The sequence below is a fragment of the Camellia sinensis genome, chromosome 1 (genome assembly GCF_055761805.1).
Source record: "Camellia sinensis isolate YWXY chromosome 1, ASM5576180v1, whole genome shotgun sequence".
NCBI classification, from domain to species: domain Eukaryota; kingdom Viridiplantae; phylum Streptophyta; class Magnoliopsida; order Ericales; family Theaceae; genus Camellia; species Camellia sinensis.
Genome location: NC_138961.1, coordinates 88389145 through 88397957, shown reverse-complemented (window position 1 = coordinate 88397957; position 8813 = coordinate 88389145). Strand labels below are relative to the sequence as shown.

The following is an 8813-nucleotide window of genomic DNA, read 5'->3' as shown; positions in this document are numbered from 1 at the left end:
ATCTCAGATCCAATCTCAGAGCGGTTGGGGATTCATCTCAGATCGAATCTCTGAGCGATTGGCGATTTTGATTTTGATTTCGAAGTTCTCTCTCTCTCTCTCTCTCGATTTCGAAGCTCCACCGTCTCCACCATCTGCACTGGCGAGGGGAGCGAGCACCATCGTCTACTAAGGTGAGCACCACCTGATTCCCGCATTATGGCTTTGGCGATGCATTAATTGAAGCCTCGATCATCATCGCTTTTACATTTATTGGTAATTATTCCCAGAATATTTAAAAATAATAATTTATTTTCTATATTTTAAGTGTTCTGTTTGGGTTTACAATCAGTGTTTTGGAGTTAAAAAAAAAAATACCTGATAAATCTAGTTGTAGTGATAGACAAATTTTCTTCTAAAAATCTGGTTCATTTTCAGCATTTTCATTATTAAAGGACAATGTTACTTTGGTTGTTGATTTTCGTTTGTGCAGAGAAGGATCGAGAATTGGGGGAAGCCTTAGAGAGAAGGCAGTTGAACAGTTTCTATTCTCTATGTATTCTCTCTTCTGTGTAATTGCCATTCTATATATTTTTTTAATATAAATAAATGCTAGTCTCAATTCATCTGAATTGGTCAACTCTATATAACTTACAATTAGTCAGATTTGTATTTTCCAGCAGTGTTAGGAGAGTGAGCGTGACAAGCATGTATGAAGAGCATTCAGTGGCTTGTTGATGAATAAAAGGCATTTCTTACAAAGAAAATAGGGCATGCATTTTCCCATTTGGGGGGTATTTAGCTGGACTAGATAAATAGAAAAACAAATATTGCAAGATAAATATAATTGAGATGATGCTAGTGATGTATGGGTGATGACACAACTTATAAATGCCAAATATGTTATACTATTAGATTTTGTTTTTGTAATGCTTCAAACACTGCATATGGCTGAGGTTGGTAGAATTGTATTGCATTCTTTGGCTCTCTCTTTATTTTGATTGTGTACTACTATACAGTATAATTGACATCTTTTACTTTTTCACAACAGAAAAGATATTACCAGTTGTCCGAAAACAACATTTATTGCTTTGCACGTTGCTTATATGCAATGCTGCTGCCATGGAGGTACATATATTATGACATGTTAAAACAAGCTATTTTTAATAACATGTATCGTGAAGTACTTGATGTTTTTAGATGTTCTTTTGGTTAGACACTTCCCATATTTCTGGATAGTCTGGTTATTGCTTGGGGTGCCATCCTGATTTCAGTTACATTGATACTTCTGTTTGGAGAGGTGAGGGATTTATCTTAGGTAACATTTCTTTAGAAGAGAGCAATAAATTTTGGAACAGGTGGACAGCTGTTTGAATTTGCAGTGCAATTTATGGTTTATTAAGGTATTCGTGCCCGATTGTACCTACTTAAAACTGATTTCTTATCCCTGCAATTTGCTACATGGGCAATTGAGGTGGGAATGTGTATGCCCATCTGTTCTGATAGAAAAAGTGCTTATTAGAAAACTTGAGTTATGTTCTTGTAGCATGGATACATTTTCTAAAGAAGTGCTTTTAGAAAACTCAAATCTATTTTTCGCATCATGATGTTTCAATTTTCCTGGTTAAATCAACATGGTGAAAACACTAGTTGATTTGCATGGTAATGAGGTAAGTAGACACATTTGTGAAAGTATTATGAACTAACGACATTATTTTTATTTTATTTATGATGCAATTTGGTCCATCCCCCTCCCATGTCCCTTCCTGCCCAACCACCCACCCACCCACCCACACCCAAAAGAAAAAAAAGGTCTCCAATTGAGGAATCCTTAAAACATCCATCCAATACTCCTCATTTTTTCCTACAAAATGTGCTGCTTGCAAGAATTTTAATTTTCTCGTCTATAAAAACGTCTCCCGAAGTTAATGTTATCCCATTTTAATTTTTCACTTCAAACTCCATTGCAAAGAGCTTCTTTTTCCTAATGTTTTATCTTGTGACTTGATAGTCTTCTGATTACCTGTAAACAGGCTGGAAAAGGTGGAGAACTCACACATGATGAGACAACAATAATTGCTGGAGCCCTTGGGCTTACTGAGAAAACAACCAGTGATGCCATGACTCCCATATCTAACACTTTTGCTGTTGATATCAATGCCAAGCTTGATAGGTGTTGCATGCTTTGGAAAACTTTTGAATAGAAGGTTTACTTGAAGTCTTTTTTAACTTTGTTCTGATCATATATATGATGATGCTTGATATCTAATAGGGAGCTGATGAATTTAATTTTGGAGAAAGGGCATAGAAGAGTGCCAGTCTACTATGAGCAACCTACAAACATAATTGGACTTGTTTTGGTAAATTGTTTGTTTGTGCTTCATGAAATTTGAAAATAAATTGTTTATTTTGTCACTCTTTGGAGAATGATCATTTTTCAAGTGACTTTAGTTTATTAGTATGCTCATTTTTTAAACTTGACATGCTGTTTTAGAACCATCTCTGCTCATTTTCATTTTCTCTTACCCTCCTGCTTCTCTCCGCCCTATCTAGAAAGCATATCTCATAGTTTGGGACCTTTTAGACTTTCATGTAGAAAAATTCTTTCTTTTGGTAAAGTACATGCAGATAAATTCTTGTGCGAGTCTGGCATAAGAAGTTTTCTTGTGATTTTTACAGTGGAAAATAAGCTATAAAAAGATTTTGGCTCCTTATTTTGTTCTTGATGCAAAAGATGTATACACAAGAAGAGTTGAGAAGATATATTATGAATTTATTGCAATATCATGCAAAAAAGAGGTAAAGGAAATTAAAATTTACTTTGATTTTGTTTGTGTATTTATTAGGTAATTGAGTGATTAGTAATTAAGTACTATGGATCAATTAACAACCTTGTCCTTTCCAACTTGAGACAGTAATATAAAAATTTTAGGAAAAGTATAGTCATTCCTGAATTACTTCTTTTATCCTTGTGTCATATAATGGTCCTATCATGCTAGACTCCTGAATCTAGTATGAATATATCCTTATCTCTATGTTTCAAGTTGTCTGCTCCCATACCCACTCTTTTCTCTTCCTATCCATATTTGGTTACTGCCCTTCCATGTCACTGCACGCATTTGTCTCTAATTTTGTGAATAACCTTAAAGTATAAAACATAGTAACCACTCCTGGATCATTGAGAACATGAGAAATAAGATAATAGGCCTGCTGAAGGACTGCAACTTTACTTTTTTTATGGCCGTAAGATTTATAATTGTCTCTTACTGCTCAATTGGGTTAGCTATGAAGCTCATTGAATGGTTTAGAAATTTCATATAGTTGGCGATTCTATTCTTTAAAACCTTTATCTAGAAAGGAAGCAATTGCCTGTTTGTTGTTTCTAAAATCAGTTTTTAAGAAGCGAGAAAACAAGTATGGAGGATGATGATGAGGTTAGTTTCCAACCTTCTACTACTCTATTTTCTTCTTTTTTCTCTGTTTTTTTAATTTTCAAAATGAAAATATTCCTCTTGCTATTAAGAATTTATTAAATTTTTTTTTTACAGTTTGGTATTTTGTGTGTGTGTGTGTGTGTTGTGTGTGTGCAGGGTGAAAATATTCCCACATGATTGTTTTTTAGGCTTACATTTGAATTCAATGTTTCATAATGTATTCTTGTGTCTTTGGGTTGAATTTTCACACATTTTCTCCATGACCAAGCTAGACAATGTTGAAGTTAAAAACCCTGATGTATGTCTACTGTTGATAATAAATATCTCAACTTGGCACATTTCCTATGTGCTTCATTTATTTTCTATTTATTTTATTGAAGTCTGATGTTGCAACATTGGGTTTATGATGCTTGATCTTGTTCCTTGACCTTTATTTGATGCTCAAGCTCTTCTCATTGTATTAGGCAAACAAAATTTCAATGAAGAAGATTGAGGATGATCAGTTCCTAGACCTTATGACTCTGAAAACTGAAGTTCGATCTGCTTGTAAGGAGCCTTACATGTATCAGTTCCTAGACCTTATGACTCTGAAAACTATTTTGTTCTATCTTTTTGACATATCATTGTTAATTTGGTTGTACTAGCGACTCTCTTTTAGGAGAACACCAATTTTACCTATTCTGCTGTATTGTTGTTCTTGAGTTAGGTCTCACAGATTCATTCAATAAGAATTTACTGATGAAATGGAAAGGAGGCATTTCTAATCAATTACTGAATTTCTTTTTCCTGATGCTCTAATTCTATATCTTGTTTCTCTTTTAATCTTTATGTGGTCATTTTTTTGATCTGTTTGGTTTTCTTCTCAGGTATGTTTTAAAATCAGAAAATCTGAAGAATGGCTCGAGTTATTATTACACTGAGTGTGTTGGTTTTGCTAATGGCAACTCTGATCATCTCTGTTGGATCTATGAGATCTTCGTGGGACAATCACCGCTACAAGGGAGGTTAGTGTATTACGATATAATAATTCATTTTTTTTGAAGACTCTTGACTAACATTTTTGGTTCAAATTTGCATGATTGTTTAAGGTGGGAAAATGGTTATAATTTTGTATTTAAAGTTTATAGGTAGGAAAATGAGAAATAAATGCCATGTTTGTAGTGTATACTGGCTAACCAAATATTTGATGAAGTCCATAAATTAGTAGATTTCTTTAGTATTTATTGTTGTTGGTTATGTGGATTAATTGACTTGTATACGTGCTATTCTTTTCAGGCAGAAACTTCCTTTTTCCATATTGATTCTTCACATGACCTTGGAGTAATTTTCCATGTGCATGGATTTAGACCTTCGATTCTGAAATTCCCACGTGCAGAAACATTTAGTGGAATTGCCAAGTTCAGTGGAACAAAGTTCTCTCTATCTGAAATGATTGCCTTTGATCCTAATTTATGTGATGGTAATTTATGTTAACTTGTGGTTTCCTTCAAGTGATTATATTTTGATAAATTCATTAACAGCGTTAATGTTACTTCATTCTAGGTCCTATAAATGTTACTGTGGAAAAGGTGATGGATGCATTTTCTGGGGCTCGTGAAATATGCATTTTTGTTCCATATTTGTTATATAATTGTACTGGTTTTCCATTAATTATTTCTGATTGTGCTAATGATATGAAAGGGCATGGATGTGTCATTCCTTTCTGTTATGATTTGGTAGAGAAGGACTGTCTTCTAGGCAGGAAAGATGGTCTGGGTCTTCTATCTTCCTCTTTTGTGCATACCATGCAAATGTTACTTTATTTGAATTATTTTGATGTTGTTGACTTGCTACTTTTCATCCATCCGGCTATTTAATGAGCTATGCTAGTCCACATCACATAATAATTCCAAAACACATATTCTGGGCATACTAAGCAGTAAGCACGATCCTTTTTTATAAGAAATGCCATAGTCACTAGATATAAAGATCTGTTATATGTATCATGTACCTTTCTACTGATTAGCTGATTGCTTGCAACCCATCTCATGATTCTACTGATTAGCTGATTGCTTGCAACCCATCTCATGAGTTGTGGGGGATATAAAGATCTGTTATATCTCACTAGATATAAAGATCTGTTATATGTATCCTTTTTTACCCAAATTTATCAAAAATAAAATTTGGATTATTAAAATGTGGGGTCATTTTTAATTTAGGTGGATCATTCGATAGTAGAAAGCTTCGCTCAATGCGGGAGGACGTGCATAACTTCGCGGATATATCCAACGAAGGCCATCTATGAGGATGCAAAAATTTTCTTGTTCAACAATGCTCCTGAGGCCAACATCATAGCCTCCCTCAAGATTTGGCAAATGGACTCTGCATATAGTCATTCCTATCCTACTGAACTCATAATGTAAAAAAAAAAAAAAAAAAAAAACCACGTCTAATGCTCAATCATGTCTCTCCATTGCTCTCTACTTCAGATTGTGTCCTGTCATTTTATCATCATTTTGTGCAGAAAAAAAAGAAAAAAAAATGTAGAGTAGAGCATGAATTGATCTAGTATTATGTTTACCTAAATTTAGTCAATATATTATATATTTTTCATCTTTATAAAAGGTATTTTTTTGGAGTTAAATCTCACAGAATTAGCACAAAATTTTTTTTTTTTTTAAAAAAATGAAGTTATAACGGCGTTTTTGAACGTCACTATAGAATACCAATGGTTACATTTTGAAAATAAAAATTACCTATCACGGCATTTTTAAAACGTCGCTAAATGAGTACTGACGTCATTGTACAATTATGCAGCACATTTAGCGGCGTTTTTAAAAACGCCGCATATACTGATATAGCGACGCTTTTAAAGCGTCATAAAGTTACAGCGACGGCCGCATCTTCGACGTTTGGCACTAACGTCACAAAAACAATTAGCGACGTTTTTGATAACTATAGCGGCGTTTTTTAAACGCCACTAAAAACTCAATTTCCAGCAATGTGTGCAAGTGAACCACACTGCAAATAGATTTGGAGCTTCAATTCTATAGTTGGACTGACCAATCATAGTACGAACTTAATAGAGTTTTGCAATTTGTTTCCCAGTTCATACTGACCAATCATAGTACAAACTTAACAGTGTTTTGCAATTTGTTTCCCAGTTCATACTATGCTAGTGTAGCACTGTGTGTATTGGAAAAATAAAGAAAGTCACAGCACTAATCCCCAACTCCCATAGAAAAATTAAAAAATCCATGATCAAAAGACACTGAAGCATCTTATATAATTATACAAAAGAAAGAAAAAAACAACCAAAAAAAGAAAAAGAAAAAAAAAGAAAAAAAAAGAAAAGAAAAGAAAGAAGAATAAGAAGGATAGGGAAAAAAAAGAAAGTCACAGCACTAATTAAAAATCCATGATCAAAAGACACAGAAGCATCTTATATAATTATACAATTTCAAGATAAGGATCCAAGGTCATCAACAGTAGTTGGAAGCCTGGAGAATACTCAATTCGAATCATCTGACCATCAATTCTTTAAAATTTTCATTTAAAGTCAACAGTCAATAGGATACATTGCATATTATGTTAATTGCGGAGAACCTGGTCACCACTTTCATCATGCACCACTCGCATATAAACGGGTCCATTCCTTTGCTGCATAGTTCAGAGAAAACATAATCCAGTAAAGACCATATAATTTATTGAAGAAAATTACTATGTAAAGCATCATATTTAGGAACCATAATCATTTGGTCAACATGGTCAAAACAGAACTATGAAGAGAATGTTGTTTTTCTTTTCCTTTTTATTATATTATTTGGATTACTACAAAGACAAAGTTGCCAGGATACCTGTTTCAACGGCTTCAGCTTCATTGCTTTTCCAATGCTTTGCAATGTTCTTAGATAGAGGATCATCTGGATTTGGAGCACTCAAAAGCGCTTGAATGCTAAAAGCGAAATAATCAGACAATACCAACATCACGAGTTTATATTTTATCAGCAAACCATAAAACGATACTGACAATTATTCGAACTCAAAACGACTAAACATAAATAATTCTGCTTCTTTTTCCAATCAGTTCACAACCACACAATTCTTATCATCTTCAAGTAAAATGTATTGGATCATGTCAGCAAAACATCTAGAACCATAGTTACCTCAAGAGTACAGTTCGAATATGAAGAGGGGGACTCCATTTGTCTTTAAGAATATCAAGGCATATCCTTCCAAGCTGCATTCAAAGAAAGATCATTTCTGTAAGAGGCCAGAACAATTAAATCTGACAACTAATAAGGCAAGTGTAGGCATAAACACAACAAACCTTATCAATGTCAGGATGGTAGATTTTGGTGAGAAATCGAACCTGTTACAAGGGGGAAAAAAGTCCAAAATGATTGTGTCAGTCAAACGTCGTGCAAATAGCAAAACCTTGTTGCATACAAGTGAACAAAATTCCATCAACAACACAGGAAACACATGAGCGCATGCCTGCTAGTCTATAATATTTGTGCAACGTAATAAAAATGTTGATAAAGAAGAATAGCAGTAGACCGAAAGGAAGAATCAAATGAATGCGTTTACAAAATAAACCTCATACAAGTTCAGGAGATGAGAGAGCTCAAGTAAAATGTGCAATGAAGACCAATAACACCAGTAATACTGATACATTAAGTTGGAGGAGGTAGAAGTAACCACAAAAGCTGTAGCTCAAATGAGAAAATGGTATAGATACAAAGAAACCCAAAACAACCATTCAAGATAAGTTGACTTAATGGAGCAATGAAAGTACTTCGCACGCACTTATTGAAATCATATACTATGTGTAGACACTCCATTTTTTACCGTCCTCAAGACTTGGATGTCACCGTTTGAACACTCGGTGATCATCCATGTTCGTGTTCGTTTTGAGTTTCCGGAGGTCTCGGCCGCGTGCCTTGCCTCAGGATCTCTCAACTCGACTATTTTTGTATTTGGTTTTGCACCAAACACTTGTGTTTTTGCTTTGAAGGGTAGGGAGTGGCTTGTTGGCCATCCCCACACCTCACCGGCCCTCCCCTTACATCACCAGCCATGTCTTGAGACCACCGGCCGTGCGTCATTGCCACCGGCCATTGGTGATGGCCAGTTGGTTATTTGGGTGGTCGACCAGCACTCTGTTTGGCCGATGGCATCCTTTTCTGGCCGGTACCACTTTTTTGCCTCTTGCAGGCATGGTGCATGCTAGCTGTGCCAGCTGGAATGCACAAACCCTGCCCCCCATGCACGGGTGTGGCTGTTTTGAACCTTTGCACCCTTTTAGGTCCAAGCTTCCTAGAGAAGATTGCACCCTTTGCTCAAGCTTCTTGAGGAAGCTTGACCCTTTGTCTTAGCTTCCTCAAGAAGCTTGCACCTTTAGCTTAGCTTCCCTTGGAA

General features: G+C 35.1%; 1 pseudogene across 1 annotated transcript; it reads right to left on the bottom strand.

Annotated features, from left to right (window-relative positions):
* Positions 1-6918: 6918 nt before the first annotated feature.
* Positions 6919-7791, bottom strand: LOC114322033 (ubiquitin-conjugating enzyme E2 36-like; annotated as a pseudogene). Its single transcript, XR_014348599.1, has 4 exons — positions 7723-7791; positions 7559-7632; positions 7250-7347; positions 6919-7052 (listed from the first exon to the last, which is right to left on the bottom strand). The product of XR_014348599.1 is annotated as a ubiquitin-conjugating enzyme E2 36-like (transcript).
* Positions 7792-8813: the final 1022 nt, after the last annotated feature.